The 19,598-nt window shown below is 30.7% G+C and overlaps 1 long non-coding RNA gene across 1 annotated transcript in view; it reads left to right on the top strand.

Moving 5' to 3' along the window:
* The window catches only part of LOC136796838 (uncharacterized), a 184,255-nt gene extending 165,140 nt beyond the window's left edge, over nucleotides 1-19,115 (top strand). Inside the window, exon 4 of the long non-coding RNA XR_010844601.1 lies at nucleotides 18,984-19,115. This is a non-coding gene — a long non-coding RNA (uncharacterized lncRNA). The remainder of the gene's footprint in view (nucleotides 1-18,983) is intronic.
* Nucleotides 19,116-19,598: the final 483 nt, after the last annotated feature.

The following is a 19,598-nucleotide window of genomic DNA, read 5'->3' as shown; positions in this document are numbered from 1 at the left end:
ATTTATTTTATTTTACACCAGATCGGCTGGTGGGCCATACATGGTTGATATAACCGTTATATTATATATATTTTTTTGTTAACAGTTGATTATGGGGGAGGCATAGTCTCATACAAAAGACACCCCTAACTATAAACAATGTTCTTATTAAAAGAAGAAAAAAATAATAAAATAAATAGATAAGAATAAATTCTAAGCTACTTATGCACTTTAAGAAAGTTGAAAGTAACTTAACTCAAAATCGAATTAGTAAGTGTTTTTTTGATGATTCCACTACTTCATAATAAGAATTTTATTTATATTTTAATGCCCTCTACAATACGGGGAAATTAACAAACAACTTACTTACAAATGAGCGTCATTTTGAGTCTGCATAAGAATATATATATACAATATGTTAAGTAGACTTTCCTCACCACCTACAAACTCTAGGGTTGTGATGTTATTCAACAAAAGAGCTCATGTTTTGCAGTGTGATGACTTTATGAGTTCTGGCTTTGAAATAATGATTAAATGACGCGTAAGTTCGTGATATAATTAGGTTTTAACCAACTCCCCAAGGTTAAACAAAATCGATTAGGGTTGTAAGGAAACATATGGAGACGTTCACGAATCCCAACAATTTCTTGCAAACCAGGCGAAAACAAATGTGCTAGAAATCATAGGAGGTTACAGATTGTCCCAATCCCATTGTTTTAAACCGAACTATTTTTTTATAATGTTCTTTTTCAGAATTGGCCGCATTTTCAAACGTTGCAGGGTTATGAGCTTTAAAATATGAGACAGACATGTATTATGATGTAAAATCTAAACCGTGAAGATAAATTTATTCTTCTATAAGTACTTGGTATTACTAAGTATTGTTTTCAAAAATCCCAAATCAATTTTTCTTTTTTCTTTCCATGTCGTTGATAGGAAAGTTCAAATATGTAAAAGTTAACTGTGAGACACTCCAATGTTATGAGGTAATCCAACTTTGAGAACTTTTAATTACCTGTTACTGTAATAAAATGACTATTCCAAATGAGTGAGTTTATACTCGTAGCATAATCCTTCCTCTAAATGAAGACTTTTTTCATATCCATATATTAATAGTAAAGACATGCAATCAGACAGGGAAACAAATCGTACACCGTAGAGAGTATGACCCAATTATTTATTTTTTCAAAATATCGAAAATTATGTATGACCTCGGTTTAGCTTATGACACATACTTACCATAGCTCTTGTTTTTCAATATAAATGAATGCATATCTCCTTTTTTAATTATCAGACTTTATTTTCCTTTTTACCTATTTAAAGTGCATTATTATTAAAACGAACATACCTGGAATGGTTTCCCGACCCAAGGAATTCACCATTGGTGATCCGAAATAGGGCTCTCGTATCTGATGGTTAGGGGAATAATGAATAATAAAGCAGGGGGTGAGGTCTGGAAAGTGGAAAATAAAGTTTTCAACGGGTACGGTAGGTCTAATCACCAACGGTCTGGTAGGGAAGGACTTGAATAATTTCCACTGATGTATCCACGTCGCTTTAGCTTTTATTTATTTACAACATTTAATTTTTTCAGAGCACTATTAACCTTGGTCTATTGAATCTACAATAGAAGACCTTTTCATTTCAATTAATAATTAAATATCAATTGTTAATTTTAAATAAAATTTAAATGAAAAATAAAAGCAGCAGATATTCGTCACCAAGTTTGCATTTTTATTTGAAAAACAGATGAAAAGTGATTTCATTGTTTCACTAATGCTTAATTTGGCAGAGGGTTAGAAAATTAATACAAGTGAAGGCACTTTTGTAATACCAACTCCAAACATTTCAAACCATACAGAGTTGCGTAAAATTTAAAAACTCTAAAAGGTCCTCTAGGCAGGACGAAATGTTATCTGAAAGTCACCTCTCTTTTTTCGTATTATTATACTTACTTATTGTTCTACTATTACAACTCTTAAAATGTTTTTAAAAAAACTAATAAAATTGTTCAGCCTGCAAAGCAACTTTCTACACAGAGTCTCTGGATGTGCCTAAGCTTAATGGGAAACATACTCGTATATATGTTGCAGAGAGATGTTAAGAATGGAGATTTTATAAAATCTCTAAAGTAGATGATTAGTTCATTAGTTCATGGAAGATGTTAAAACAACTCCTTTATGGAATGATTTTTTTCTAAAGAAAACAAGTGATTTGATCAAATCTCTTAACTGTTTTAGAAAAAAAAAATGAAACCATATTGTTTAGATGTCCGTGATTTGATTATCTACCTTTGGAGATTGATCTCATCTCCATTTCAAAATAATTTTTACTAAATTAGTACCCCTGTAGAATTATAAAATATTAGCTACCTGGGAACGCTCTTAAAAAAGCTAATATCTAATAATACCTTTAATGGAACAATTTTATGGAGTAGCCGAAATATGCATGAATTGCAGGAAACTTATCCTTATTTTGAGATCAAGTATTTATGAAGTATTCCTTTGAACAATCCAAAATATAATGTAAAAACAAAAGATGAGCCTGTATAAAAATTAACGTACTTTGTAACTGGAGATGGCACAAATCAACAGTGTTTTAATAACAATGAAAGGATATCATAATAATTAATAATATTCGCTAAGGAAGTTTAAAATTTTTCTAAAAATATCTTTTTTGTCTTTAAAAATGTAAAGGTAATTAACTTCTTATTTTGTTAATTAGTTCAAATAAAAATAATTCGTATTTAAATGACGATATTGTTACCTACTCTACATTTAATAATGTATGCCTTACTAAATAAATACTTTTAATATCTCAATAATATGATTTGAATATGATTGAATTATTTACTTTCTTTTGTGAAATCACTCCTTAGAATTATTATTTTAACATCTTCCATGAGTTGATTATGAACTTTTGAGATTTGATCAAATCCCATTTTTATGTGAAGTATAACTCCTCCTTCTACCTCCTTCCCCAGTGATTTATAACACTCAAAGCCGTATTCCATGAATCCAGATATAAAATACATTTATACCCTTTTAATTTAATTATTAATATTAATACTTATTTATTATTATGATTTTATAAAAACTATTTTTACTTAATTATTTATTATTGATCACTACCAGGATATGAAGCATCTTGATTAAACCTATTTAGATTATATCAATTAGTTTGATATATGAGGAAAATTTATAAAATTTCTTTCTAGGCAATTAAATTTCATTCCTCCTGCAACTTTTTAAAGTATTAATTATCAATCGGAATGACTTGGGAAAAATATTCTTAGGATATTATTTCTTACTACTTCGTAAAAAATAAAATTAGATAAGAATATATTTGCAAAAAAAAAAAATTGTTTTATATATATTTTTTAGATATCCCATAACGTTTCGGCAATTTTCCTATTGGCCAATTTCAAACATATTTCGCTACTTCTTCACCCTAGTTAAAATTCTTTGGTTTCATAAATACAACTCCATTATTAGATTTAGTAGTAGAAGTATTAGATTTATTTTCTTATTTTCAATTATAAGTTTGGAAATACCCAAAGGCACAAAAGCAAACAATAACGAATGTCTAATAATATATATTTTATTGTTAATAATTAAGATTGTTAATTAATAATTTAAAAGTCCCGCTAAAAGTGAAACAACAAAAATAAAGTTTTATTTATAATCTTAAAATTTTTTCTTGAGACTGGTAATTTTTTAATAAATAATTCAAAACACTATCCAATTATAGTCTCAAAACTTTTATTTCTTTTACACGTCCAACGTTTCGGCCAATTCGGCCATCTTCAGGGACAATCTCAACACCACTATGAAAACATATATTTTAACCACTCTAAAAACTTCATTCAGGCTATTCTGCCCAGGTCAAAACATTTATATCTAATAAGTCAATTATCCATTAAAAACCACAGTCAAAATTATTTCTCTGCAAACACTATTAATACACTTTTATCACAACGTTGTGAATGAAGTTTTTAGAGTGGTTAAAATATATGTTTTCATACTGGTGTTGAGATTGTCCCTGAACATGGCCGAATTGGCCGAAAAGTTGGACGTGTAAAAGAAATAAAAGTTTGAGACTATAATTGGATAGTGTTTTGAATTATTTATTAAAAAATAAAGTTGTTCATTATACTTCGTATAAAAGTAGTCCTTTTGACGTTCCGGACGGTCACTCCTTTTTCAAGCGCTGTATTCACTTTTTACTTTTTTGTTTTTCACTTGTTACTTTATCTTGGTTTTTTATTATCTTAATTTTTTTTTTATTATTATTTTCTCTGAACGGTTTTCTAAAGGTTATTTGGTGAAATTCCTTAATAATGAACATTCCTTCATAGTAACGACAATATTTAGTGTTTTAATTTTTTTTTGTTAAGTTGTAAAATTATACAAAAAGTGACCTTCAAACAACTATTTAAAAATCGTTATGAAAAACAAGTAATGAGGAAAAGAAAAAATGCAAGATAAAACAAGTGAAAAAAATTTGCGTCTGAAGATGAAAATAAAGAATTGAAGTAAGAAGGCTACTTAAAGAAAAAGCAAACAATATTTAGATTATGAAATTGCATTATAATCGATTCCTAACTAATATAATCTTTAAATTTTAAATTTGTCTATAAAATTCAAGAATGAACTATATAATAAACAGTCAGTAACTTGATGTGGCTGTAAACTTTGAAGTCAAGCTAATTAGCCTCACGACAACCAGTTGAACAATAATTCTATTCTTATCTACATTGTACCCTATTCAATAATTTGGTTTATTTGTCGCTGTGATTCTAAGAAGTTTTGATATATCAGAGCAGTGTTGCCTGGAAGAATTTACGTTTACAGAACAGTATTGTAAGCATAGAACTCCAACTTGGACCTGGACAAGAGACGCTTAGTCCTCACAACAGATCCGCATTGAATAGCATAGTTACTCCTGGACCTCCCTGCAAGACGTCCAGCGAACAATAGGGACAGCTAAGTACTGGGATATTCCAGTGGCGGATGAATATTAAATTCGCGCGACCATTGTCTCGGACAAAGCCGACATCCGTCAAACAGGAGGTGACTATTAGATTATGTTGCTGTAGCAGGTCCTAGCCTCGCCTTGGACTAATGAGACAAGTGTAGCTGCTCTGTAATCCTACTCCGCCCCGTGTCATCCTTTGTCATCGACTGATCCGGTTAGCTCTCGAATTAATTCCGCTGTCCCTTAATTCTACGCCATAAAGGCAAATTATAGGTGATTTGACTAAGTGAAGAGGAATTTACAATATTAACATTTAGTTGTAATTATTACCTAATGAATGTAAATCTATAGTAAGGGGAGGTATTGCTTTCTCGAGAAATATCTCTTGGTTCCGAAAAATCAAGTCTCGCAAAATGTTAATTGTCTTGCTTAAAAACTATAAGTCGTACGAAACTGAAATTATATATTTAGAGCAAGTGTGAACCTGAGGCATGACAAATTTTTCGTTAAAATCAAACTGGTAGTGCCACTTTATATAATCGATTTTACACTTAAAAAATGGCTCAAACGATTTTTATTAAACTCGATAAATCAGTGAAAAATTAAATGTTATTAATATTATCCAGGCCTTGTCCTTGTTGAAATAGAAGGAATTTTGTTTATTTGAAATAATTAGCAATCTCACAGTTTCACTAATAATAAAAATAGAGAAATATAAACTATGACAGAATTTGAAAATTATTTTAGGAGATGAAAGGAAAATTATTTTTACAGGTTGAAAACTGATTTCCGGAAATAAGAGTAGTAATTTGAATTAATTATACACCATTGAATAGCCAAAGTTTCTTAAAATATAATAGTTATTATAGAAAGTAATGGAGAGTGACGAACAACATATTAATAGAAGTTATTTTCTAAAACCTGTTAAACTACCAAACATGTGCAGTTTTGCCAGTCTAATGAATCTTTTTATATCACCGTAGTTATAAAGAATAGTCATTTAATTTCACCTTAGCCTATATATAAGCATTTAAGTTGACAAGATGACTAACTCCATAAAAACTGTTGTCAACATTAATTCTATAACAATTTAGCATCGAATAAATGGATAAGAGCAGAATGTGAATTTCATTAAAAAATTATATTTCTATAATATTGCTATACTATTGCAGATGTTTTAAAATTTTTTCCACAAGAAATATTATTAAAAGTAATTTTTTGAAAACTGTTGAAATTGGAGATAGTCGACCAGTTTCGAAAATTATTTCGGGGAAGTATTGCCACAGTGAATAATAGTATCTTATCTGAAACGAACGAAGATTAATTTTAACTCAAGAATAGTAAGTACACTATCCTCACCACGTATACCGATGACACATGTGTGCTCGCTGTTAATAATAACCCATTCATTGTATCCCAAAATCTCCAATCCCATATCACAGCCCTCGAAGATTGGTGTCGTAATTGGAGGATTAAGATAAATTCCAACAAATCCCATCAAATCACCTTTACCCTTCGTCGTAAACCTACTGACTGCCCTAAAGTTTCATTTAATGATGTTACTCTTACCCCTGTCGAACAGATCCGCTACCTTGGACTACATTTGGATAAACGATTAACCTGGAATCCTCACACAAGACTGAAAAGACAGGAAACTGCACATCGATTTCGACTATTACAGCACTTACTAGACAAACGGTCTAAACTTCCAACACATTACAAAAGACTGATCTACATGACTGTAATAAGGCCAATCTGGACATATGGAGTTGAGCTTTGGGGCTCCACTAAACCTTTGTATTCAATCCTTAGAATCCAAAATCCTTCGTAAAATCCTCAGTGCTCCTTACTTTGTCACAAATAAAATCATACATAAAGACCTTTATGTTCCCTATGTAACCGATCTAGCCCGAAACAGATATCACTCCTTCCATTCTAAACTATCTAACCACTCAAAACCCCTAGTTTCTAATCTTGCATCCTCTTCCATTCCTGACAATCCTTCAAGGAGCCTGAAAAGAAGATGATCACGAGGCCAGCTAATGTAAAATTTCATTAGAGTGCTACCAATGGGTAGTTTATCTACACACCTGTAACACTCCAATTTAACTTAGATCAGATAATATAAATAATAATTATAATGTAAAGTTGTAAATAGCAATAAATAAATATTAAAAAAAGAAGGATAGTAAGTGAATGTTGTGTTTTCAAAAATATGAGACCTACCATGTCTGTTGTCTATTGATTGGTAGTTGAGTTAATAATGTAAAATTTCTTGGAGAGCTAAGGACATTGGTGTTACTTTATGACAAGGATTACTTTGAAGCAGGCATAGTTTTGATTGGATATCAAGTCCATGTCATTGCCATGAGAATGTTATCAAAAGTATGATCATTGATTTTTAACCTCCAATTATTGTTCAATCATATTTTCAAGGCCCAAAGAGCAATATGTTTTCCAGCCTTGTAAGTTATTTTGGAAGGTAGTATTTAGAACTCATCAAGTTGTAGTCTTAAAGCTTGTAGTCGTGGAGAAATAAATAAATTTTCCATAGGCATGAATGTTTTTATTATTTTTTTTTTATTGATTGAAATTTTATTAATTGTATAATTTTGTGAAAATGACTTCATTATGTTCATGATAAACATCTAGTAGATGAATTTTTGAGCCCGACAATACAATAAAGTCAATTTCATCAAGTTTACAGTTGCGTCATTATTCTTGAGCAGCAGTCTGACCTGCTGTTTTTTAAAACACATTACATTTTTTTTTTTTAAGAGATTCTTTACAATATTCAGCAGATTGAGGGATCCCTGGAAACGAAAAAGTTGATGAAGCTGCAACAGAAGTCCAGTTACTGGAAAATATAACAACCAATTACATTTCCTCTTCAGATCTGTTCCGGCCGAAATGGATTGCAATATTTAATGATTGGGAGTAGAATTGGTCAGCAGCAGAAATGATAAGACCGAAATAATAAAACCAACCGTGGGTTGTTGGGCTCCATCATCCACGTCCAGACCATGTTAAAGAGAGGAGGTAGTTGTAACGCGCCTCAGAATTGGCCACTGCAGTTTGAACCATGAACACCTCATAACAAGAAAAGATCCATCTCAGTGAGAAATCTGTAAAGCCATTGTGTCTGTGTTTCACTTTTTTGAGGAGTGTCCTCGATACAGAGATGAAAAATTTCCGGAGTTCGTGGACAACTCTCCAGGGTCTAGTGCGACAGTGAGGAGAACATGATCAACACCATTAAATTCATCAAATCTATCGATTTTGTTCTTATATATGATTTTATAGTATACAAAATAATATCATTATCTATTATTTATTTTTATTCTGATATTATATATATATATATATTTATTATTTTTTGTTATTATTTGATTTCATAATCGTTCATTCATTACCAAGTACATACATTGTTCAGTAGTAAGAAAAGATTTAATATCTAGTTGAATAATCAATAATTAACAATGGCAATAATAATTTTCAGTAGTTTTTTGCCTTCGGATTAAAACAACAAGAGCAACATTATAATTTAAAAACCTTGTATAATGTCATCGGAAGAGATCGAGCTGTCTTGCATTTATCTAATTCTAACTCCTTTTTTCCACATTTTTCTCTTTAGAATTGAAAACGTCTACTTTTTCTTTTTTCTCCTTCAATCAATTATTAAATTCTTCCATATTTTGTATTTATCCATTGTTTATTACTGCTAACAATAAGAACTGCTTATTTATTTCAAATAAGTAAAATTAAAGGTACTTTGGAGGGTGATTTTAAACAAATTTGCCATTAAAGCCCAATTAAATTAATCCAATGAGAATAAGAATAATCTAATACCGTAGACCAATTAATTTTACAATGATTTAGCGAATTTAGCCTAAATTTCGGATAAATTCTAAAAAAGTATAAAATCGATATCACTGCTCAGTAAGTAAATATTGAGGCAAACCAAAAATGCATTTATAAAGATTTAGTTGATGAATTTTTAGCTCACCAACACAATAAATCCAATTTCACAAAGTTTACAGTTGCATCATTATACTTCCGAAGAGGCTGACCTGATTTTTTGTGAAATGCATAACTTAAAACGTGTGATGTTAATGTGACAAAGTGAAAATGTGCTACATATCCATGCGGGTACTTTCGCTAATGGAACTACAAAGATATGGAAAGTGTAAAGCGAAAGTAGCTATGAGGTAATAGATTATGAATAAAAAATAATTTGTTTGAATAAATTAGCGATTTATTTTGATTATCGTGGCCATAATTCAAAAGAGGTCAGTAAAATTTATATCTTATCTTTCCTGAAGTTATAAGTCGTTTTTGCTTCAGTTTGGGATTTGAGTAGATATTAAAAAATACAAAATGTATGTAAAAAACTAGAAAAACATAAATATGGGTTTCTGTACTTTTGAGTTTATTATTTCCTAAATAAACTAAGAGACAGTTCTGTATAAATGCGAAATAAAAATGTTAGCACTTTGTAAAACAATAATGAACATTAAAATAACTTATAGATTCTATGATGATGTAAGAGTGGAACATTTTCATCTATAAATAGTTGTTGAGAAAGTTGCTTCCCTGCAATGCAAAACAATGCCACCCACTCATAAGCTTCTATAAGTTGTTGGGAACACCACAGCAAACCATTTCGCGGTTTCAGACACAATTGGTGTCATTTTTCGCATAATTAATACATTAGCCCCAGCCCACCAATATCATGTCTGGAATTCTATTGGGTATTTCTGAAAATTATTTATTTTTCACTTTGCTTTGTCTAACAAAATAGTTTAATGAAGTGGTATTTTTCTATAAAGAGGTTGCTTTCTTGTAGTTAATTCATCTTAAATTCCGGAATTGAAAAAAGCTGAGAAATGTTCTGTAACATTAGAAAAATGTGGATTTTCTCGTTGAAAGAATGTATTTTTCCCTGAAAACCCGTTTAAAAAAACATGTTTGGTTAACTATCCGGCCCTCATTTCCTGAAAAATTCTCCTTTAACACTCTTTGTATTGTAACAACTAAATACAGGGAAACCATTTAGTGTGCATGCGACCGACGTTAATCTCCTAATCCTCACAACTAAAAGCTGTAAGTATTATTTCTTGATAAAAAAAAGTTTTCGTAAAGGCAAAATCCTATCTTAGTGTTTCGGTACAGTAAAAAAAAATTGGAATATGCAAATACTCTGCCGAAATTCGTGTAAAATAGATTCCCCAACTCATCTATAATCTGATAAAAACAGTTTTCCTCGGAAATAAAGCAACGTGATAAAGAAAAGTCCGGAATAACAGCGCGCCCATGAATTTTAAACAGGATAACAGTAGGTCCTTTATGGTATTCAGTATTCAGGAGGCAGAACAATCCCATAAATAAGCCTATATAAACTTTTAGCTAGAGATATTTATTCCTGTACGTGCGAAATCACTGATGAGTCCTAGGCGGGATTAGGGAAGAATATATAAGGCGGGAGGAGGTAGAAAATCCATTTGTGTATTTTACGTGTGGTTTATAAAATAAACAAATAGATTTTCCTATACAGAAAATACTAGAGAACACGTGTCCTAGATTTTTTTCTTTCTGCTTCGCTAGACACTAGAATCTATATTTTACATAGATATCAGTTATTTTAAAAAAAAAACTGCCAATTAACAAGCAATACTAAAAAAAATTTGTTTCTAATCATCACATTCCTGTGGTTCATAATATGCCAATGAGAAGCATTTCCTCCAGATAGACATGATGATTACATTATTCGTTTTGACTTTATTCTTGTATGTACAGTTTTTACTGCATTATTAATTCAAATCTTACAAAATGTATTTCACTTAATTTTATATATGATGATAATAATGAGGATTAAATTTATGATATTCGAATAGTAGCTTTTGATTGACTTTTCATTAACTGATCCTTTTCTTTTCAATGGAATTCTATTCACCACTCCACGCTTATTCCTTCTCTTCTTATTTATCCAGATCCTAAAGGATTGAAAGTCTGTAGTAGGTTCCAACCAACATTAGTAAATTGAAAATAAAATAATATTTTTATTTTTTTTTTTTTTGTTTACACCTTCATCGGAAATATTTTTTATCATATATTATAACATAACATTATTTGGTATTTTTTGCAAATTATTAATATTAGAAATAACATTTTGATATAACTTTATTTCCTTTTTACTGTTTTATTTTTATTTGCTGATTTTTTTGTATTTTTATTTCTACTTTAAGGCACTAAAGCTGAATTTTAATTTTCTGCAACGATATTAAGAAGGAATTCTTTACAGAAAAAATAAAGACTATTAACAAAATAAATCTGTACTGCTATAACATGCAGGGTGTAGTACTTTGTAATCAAATACTGTTACTAGACCAACGGTTGGGTGAGGAGGTGATTTGGCTCACGCTCCACTACCAGTGTTTTCAGTTAAGGGTACTCACTTAATGTGGCTGGCTGGTCGCCGGAGGGTTCGCGAACCCACAGGAATGAATCACGCTACAGTAAAATAATAAATAAATATTTGTCAAATCTAGATATAAAGTACCTACTGACTGCCCTACAGTTTCATTTAATGATGTTACTCTTACCCCTGTCGAACAGATCCGCTATATTAGGACTATATTTGGACAGACGATTAACCTGGAATCCTCACACCAGACTGAAAAGACAGGATAGTGCACGTCGATTTGGACTATTACAGCACTTACTAGACAAACGGTCTAAACTTCCAACACATTACAAGAGACTGATCTACATGACTGTAATAAGACCAATCTGGACATATGGAGTTGAGCTTTGGGGCTCCACTAAACCTTCGAATTCCTCTCGTATTCAATCCTTACAATCCGAAATCCTTCGTAAAATCCTCAATGCTCCTTACTTTGTCACCAATAAAATCATACATAAAGACCTTAATGTTCCCTATGTAACCGATCTAGCCCAAACCAGATATCACTCCTTCCATTATAAACTCTCTAATCATTCAAACCCCCTAGTTTCTAATCTTACATCCTCTTCCATTCCTGACAATCCTCCGAGGCGCCTAAAAAAGAAGGTGGCCACGAGACCAGCTAATGTAAAATGTCATTAGAGTGCTACCAATAGGTAGTTTCTCTACACGCCTGTAACACTTATTCTAGAATACAATACAATTATAATGTACAGTTGTAAATAGCAATAAATAAATATTTAAAAAAAAATATTAAGCCGGATCCTTGGAGTTAACAGCACAGTTCCTTACCACTCAGCCACTCCGTTCCTCAAATAAAGACTTGTCAAAAAAACTAAAAACAGACAATGGAAAATTTTGTAAAATTTCCGCAATCTGAAATGTTTTGGTAACCATTACGATATGAACGCGATCTTGACCATCTATTTCACAACAGCTGGCCGGAGAGTAAAAATAACAAGTTTATGAAGTTACAGTGGCATGATTTAGCAAACAATAAAAATTGTTATTTAGCATGATTAATGTTCGTTTTCCTTATGAAATAAGATCTGAGAATTAACAACTTAACAATAATTGAATGTTTAAGGATTCATAAAGTTCATTTTACCGTTTTCGAGGTTGTAGCATTATTGTCATGGCATCTTTTAGCCTGCGACAATCTTATTTGCAGATTTCGCTTTCAAATTTAGCGTAATAATGTTTTAGCTTAGATATAACCTAAGAATTTTTTAGGATGAGTGTTATTTGATAATTCCCTTTATTTAAGAATCCCCCTTAATAATCCTGACTAATAGGAAGGTGATGTAGACAGAGTGAAGCACTCAGCTGATTGTGCTGCTAGAGGAACCTTTAATGTAGCCCTTAGTGATAAGGTCTAATCACCTCTATGACGCATGGTCATCTGGCTTAATAGGCTTTATTTAGGGCTAATAATACCTTGAGAAGGGAGGGTGTATACCGGGCGATATCGTAGAGTACGATGCCTGAATCGAAGCCAATACCTGAGGAATTCTTCCATCTCAGCCACTGCATTCTTTGCAACAGGTCAGGCCCAGATTTCGGGGACTGTTTGGTAATAATGGTTTTAAGATATAATTTTTGTTATTTTTTTCGTAAATTGATGAATTCTGATCAAAGGTCGTAGATTTATTAATAATATAACTGGGATACCGTAATAATAATACAATAAAAAAAACAAAAATAATAATTTTTTTATTTGATTATTTAGTAAGAAACCATTATTTTAATATCTCAATATTTTTCAAAATGCTTCAATTTACTTTTGGTTTATCAAGAAATTAACAGTTATTTTGTATTTTAATTAATATATTTTGTAAATTAAATTTTTTTTTGTTTAGTTAAAAAATGTTTATAGATTGTGTTTTAAGTTGGTTATATATGAAATCGTTTTAATTAAATTAAAACTCCAGGGTCCACCCAGCCTCACAAATGGGTACCCTTTATTGGGTAAAAATCTGGCGTTCGAAATCTCCTCCTTCCACAACCGTTGGTATAGAAAGATTAAAGTAAATAATTGTACATAATGAATATAGATAAAAATAAAGTAATGAAAGAAGTGTGAAATAAAACGTATATATAGGTACTTAAATATGTGAGGAAAAGAACATAATTAATGAACTAAAAATATAAAGTCATAATTTGATTTATTAATAATAATTTCAAAATTAAAGTTATGGAAATAAAATATATGTAATTAATGTAATATTTAAGTTTAAAAAAATAGAAATAAAGAAATAAAATTAATTTTAATTTTAATTTTTTTAGTTAATTATTCTTTACCTTTCCTGTATTCTTTTCTTTTTTATTTCTTTTTTCTTCAAGTCCAACCTCCCTTTATCTATCTAGAAAATGACACAGATAAAGATTGAATAAGTAAAAATAAAGCAATCTTTGCCTAATATTTAAATTGAAAATTTTAATGTATAACTTATGAATTTATTTAATTAACATTTTGTTAGAAAACCTTGGTTATAAATGTAATTAGAGTAAAGAAAAAAAAATTAAATGAAAAATACTTGAAGATCTTTTTTTCTATTTAATAAGATGTCAATTGATCTCATGAGGTTTAATTTGAAACGAAAGCTAAGATATTTTTATACGCGAGTTAATAACAGATATTATTTCCTATTAATTGTAAATGTTTTATTATTTCCTCACTATTTCTATTTTAGGGGTATGTAATTACCTATATTACATTAATTGAGAATATATTTTATTGTTAGTTTGATGATGAATCTACATCGGGATGAGCCGTTCAAAAAATATGAGTATATTTTATTTTATTTATATGTTGACATATTACTTTTCTTTTTATAGTATATGGTCAGTTGGCATTATTTATCTTCATTACTGATCTTGAGATATTTTTACTAAAGCAAAAACAAGGTAATAGACTATTGACAAATATCGGAATATCGAAGCTGATAGAAGCTATCAAAGAGGCGGTCCCAACAATGGAGGTTCAGTGGTCTCTACATTAGGGCGGACGCTCCAACTATACTCTTAACTATCTCTGAAGTCAACTAAACACTAGCATCTTTTTAGTTTATAGCTCCATTACGTTGTAATAAATATTGAATATATGAATTAGTAATATTAAATGAACCAATTACATCACAGTTCCTGAGGTGCCCATTATACTAGCCACATCGCGTCTATTGTATCTATTGTATAGCAATAGGATCTATTGTATAGCATGTATTGATACATCCTATCATATCAATAATTATAATACGTTAACAGAAAAAATGATTAGGAACTGCGTTAAGGTATTAGTTATTGTGGGATTTGATTGATAATTTTGAAAATCATAGATTATTCTATCAAAACATAAATAGAAGGTTAAAAAAAATTGAATATATATATAAAAATCAAAATTTCGCCAACGCTCATTTAATGCAATAGGTATTTTTATAAACCAATAATAATAATAAATACATTTATTTTACCCTGATTTTTTATTACTTTAATGAAAGTTGTATAGATTTTTTTTTATTATATCTTTATTGAAATTTACAACTATACATAATGATACATCCTGTAAATTTGATGTAAGTTTATAATAGAGTAATACAGGCGTGTATATAAACTATCCATTGGTAGCACTCTAATAACATTTTTACAGTAGAAGGCCTCTTGGCCATCTTCTTTTCAGGCCCAAAGCTCAACTCCGTATGTCAAGATTGGCCTTCTTACAGGCATGTAGATCGGCTTTTTGTTACGGATTGGAAGTTTATTCCGTTTGTCTAGTAAATGTAATAATCGGAACCGACGTGTAGTTTCCTCTCTGTTCAATCTTGTGTGAGGATTCCAGGATAGTCGTTTGCAGCCCAAGGTTGTTGCGGATCTGTTTGACAGGGGTAAGAGTAATATTATTAAAGGATGCTGTAGGGCAGTTGGTAGGTTTACCGCGAGGGGTAAATTCTGATGATATAGTTACTTGGCTAAATTGATGGTTGTTTCAAAACATTTAAAAAAATTAATTTTTCGTTCGAAGCATGATATCCTTAAAACACCCTACTACAATGAAAAACATAATAGAACATCATTTAAAGTACAAATGTGGGCCCTCATTGTGCTGTTTACGTTCACTAGTTCCCGAGATAAAGTTTTTCAAAACCAATATTTTTTCCAATTAACTAAAAATAATTATTTTGTGATTTTTATTTTGGGAAATATCATATTAAACTACTACTCAAGGAAACGACGTACAAATTTCTCTCAATTGAAGAGTAGTAGTAGAAGTACCATAGTATTCACCAAAATGAATTCTCAAATGTTGATTTCTCGTTGTTCGGGAAAAAAAAATTTGGGGAATGAAAAACTATATCTCAAGAACTATTAGATTTACCGAAGCCTATTAGCACTCGAATTCGATAACTTTTATCTTCGTTAAATAGATTTTTTGTTATTTGGAAAAAATGTTACCTTTTGATAACAGTATCTCGGTAAAGAGACCATATTTCCGAAAATTTACTCTTGTTTAAATAATGTGCTATGCAGGTTTTTTTTTCTGTTTTAGGTACCTTCAGGATATGGAGTTCTGAAAAATTTAGGTTTAAGAAAATAAACTTCTTGGACATGTACCTTAATTACTTCAAAATTTACTTTTTAATAACATTTTATGTATCCTTGGTATACTCTAGGTAAAAATTGAGCTTTTTTCTAAAAGAAATTTTTCTTTACTGAAAAATAAGCCATTTTTTATTTCTCCTAACGATGATAAACAATAATCTATTTTGACTATTACCTACTTACTAGTATACAGTTTTTACTTTATTAAAGTAACCAAGAACTGGGGAGTATTGACTTATTTTTTCTCCTCTTATTCTAAAAGAATCAGATTAACTACTGGTACTGTTACTTGCAATTACAATACAAGTCCGGCAAGTGGGCCTAGTAGGTCCGGGTGGGAGTGTCAAGATTCATTCTTCGGAACCGCCGAAAAATGAATGTTTAACTGCCCCAGGTGGGAATCGAATCCACAACGTTCCGAACCAAGCGCACTGGGACCTGCGCCCCAACCCGCACGTCCCTCACGTCCCTATCAGATTAACTAACTTGACTTTCTATAATAATTAATAAAGGTACCAACATAGTAAAAGAAAACTATTGATAACCAACGTTTCGCCCCACTGTGCTGGGCTTTATCAGGGCTAAATGAAAAGATACAAACATTTTAGAATTAACAAATCATTTCAAAACAATTATTATGTTTATAAAGTATATAAAAAAAAAATTAATAATAACAATATAAGGAAGTATATACATAAATAACAATATATAAGTATATTAATATTTTTTTTTTTATACATACTTTATACATTTTTTTATACATAACAATTGTTTTGAAATGCTTTTATTTTAATGTTTTGTTAATTCTAAAATAGGGCCGCCCATAGCTCAGTGGTTAAGACACAGTCTCACCAATTTGATGTCTATTGGCGGTGCCGGTTCGAATCCGGCCTGGGGCGTTGACTTTTTTCATTGAGTGGCGGTCCCACAAAATGAAGAACTTAGATTGACCCCTAACCATGGTTAGGCAGTATAGGACTCCAATGGGAGTCTTGGCTGAAAAAGAAAAAAAAAAATTCTAAAATATCTGTAACTATTCATTTAGCCCTGAAAAGTGGGGTGAAACGTAGGTTAACCATAAATAGTTTTATATATATAAATAGTTGACCGTATAATTTAAAATATGAAGAAGATGGCCAGAGTTGCGGTCAAAAAAGTACAAAATAGTTTTCAACTATTTATTGTCCGACGTTTCACACCACTTTGTAGGGCTTCATCAGGGCTGTTCAAGACGATAGCTTGAACAGCAAAGCTAAGGCTGCAGCTAAAGCTATTGTCTTGAGGCGAAACGTTGGTTAGCAATAGTTTTCTCTTACTATGATGGTACCTTTATTAATTATCATAGAAAGTCTAGTTAGTTAATCTGATTCTCTTTGAATAAGGACAGAAAAAAATAAGTTAATACGCTCCAGTTCTTGGTTACATTAATAAAGTAAAAAATGAATACAGTTAATTGTCAAAATAGATTATTGCACATCACCTTGACCATCTTCTACCATCTTGATACCTTTATTTACCGCCACTCAGACTATCTTCCTACAATATACGTCATACGGTCAACTATCTTCTTCCAACTTGACTTTCCTTTAATAAATGTTCAGTTTCTCTCCTGATACGCTTTCGTAAGTATATTACATGACTAAGATACTCTGAATATATTTATATATTCGGAAACTGTCGGGTTGGGGTTTTACCGCAAAAAGGGATCACAGCTAGGAGTAAATACTGCTATTGAAAAAGTTGTAAGGGCCGCTGAGAGGCTTGCGGGCTGGCCACAGTCCCTTAAATATTGTATCAGTCAATCTGAGTTGTATAGGCCCTTATATTGGGGGCCCTTTCATTCTTTAGTCTCTTTTATACATCTTTTATCAAAAGGCTTCTTTAGGAGATGCTATTTTCCAAGGTGCTGTAGAAGAATACTGCACTGCATATATTATTATATGACAGAACATAAAATATTAATTTACGATCACAGGCTCCTTGGCATTTTACCGAGCAAGTTATTCGAACGAAGGTCATCTTTAAATTCCAGAGGATTAACAGTAGTTGTAAGTCTGTATTTGAAGTATAAGTCGGAATTGCGCCCGTACAAAATTTCAGATTAGATATTTCTACGACACTTAAATAGACCCTTGGAAGTCCCCTTAGTTCGAATAATCATGTTTCGAAAAATGTGAGCACGTGAACAGTCTAGCTCTAGAAGGAAATTCGTAAGAAACTGAAATAACATGTTTAAGTAGGAGAGGGGGGTATATTCATGAAATGTTACATCAACTTTTTCTGCTTACTGTTCGTGCCATCTTATAGTGCTTTATTTGCACAAAACATTAAATAAGCTTTGTTGAAAGATTTATATTCTAACTCATTTAAATTATTTTCTGATTTTAATAGTCCTTAATTTAAAAAAAAAATATTATTTTTACATTGTTAAAAAACTGTGTAACGTTTGTTCCACCATAAAGTGTGTTTTGTTTTTCATTTAGTTTTATTTCAATGAGTCATATCTAAAATTAACAAAAAACTGTTCCCTCCGTCTCTAAAAATATGATTTTTTAAAACTCTATCTAAAGTCTAGCTAATAAAAGGCTTGGTTTAATTTTCTTTGTAGTTACCATGTTTGTTTTTAAACGTGTTCTTTACTTTTCATGTTATTCTCATATGAAGATTTATTAATAATGCACGATGAAAAAAGAAAAATTAGTGTTTGCAGGTTAAGTAAACATTCCTGAAATATACCGACTGGGAAAACATGTAGAGATCAAAGAAGGCCATGACTCCAGTATTTTTAGTACTACTGCCTCTTGAATTGGCTCTCGGTCTGTGAGAGCAATAAAATTTTAATAACTCTGGGTGTGCTCTTAAACTTCGAAGGGGAATTATTATTAATATTTGACTGAGTGCTAAGCACTTTATAATGAAGCAGAATTCTGTTGAAGCCCTTAATGAAAACTGTTTTTTTTTTTTCAAGAGAAAGAAAGAAACTCGGTGGCGAAAGGAGAAATAATTAACGAAAGGAAAAAAAGAAAAAGAATTTGGAAACCTATTAAGAAGAACAGGACTCGGTAAATGTACTAAATTAATAAATGATCATGAAAAGGTGTCATCATTTCTTTTTAACGATCTCTTCAATCACAAGTAATTTTTTTTTTATAAAGAAGACTTTACAGTATCTGAAGTCGTGTTAATTGGTTTATTGTTCTTAATAATGAACTTATATTTTTATCTTCGATTTAAATATATATATATAGGTCCTTCTCAACAAACTTGTCAAATTGACGTTTCTAGCAAGATGTTTTTTAAGAAGAAATAAATTGTTGTATAGTGATTACAATGTATTTACTAAATAGTAGACACTATGGTGGTAGAATTAACATATACTCAAATCGGTGTAATTAAACAGAATTTAACACTCCATATTTGTAACTATCTGTAAAAACTGTAGTTACAACTATGGTGTAGCAGTAACCACCACTAATGTTGGAACATGCCAATCCTTTTTCCAAATTTTTTTTAGCTTCTACTCTTGCCAGTCTCTTGTAAGCACAATTTTTTTTTTATTCAATGTTATATTATTTTATTTTAT

Source organism: Halyomorpha halys, unplaced genomic scaffold (genome assembly GCF_000696795.3).
Source record: "Halyomorpha halys isolate HHAL.00 unplaced genomic scaffold, Hhal_1.1 Scaffold1448.1, whole genome shotgun sequence".
Taxonomy (NCBI): Eukaryota; Metazoa; Arthropoda; class Insecta; order Hemiptera; family Pentatomidae; genus Halyomorpha; species Halyomorpha halys.
This window is presented reverse-complemented; position numbering and strand designations above follow the sequence as displayed.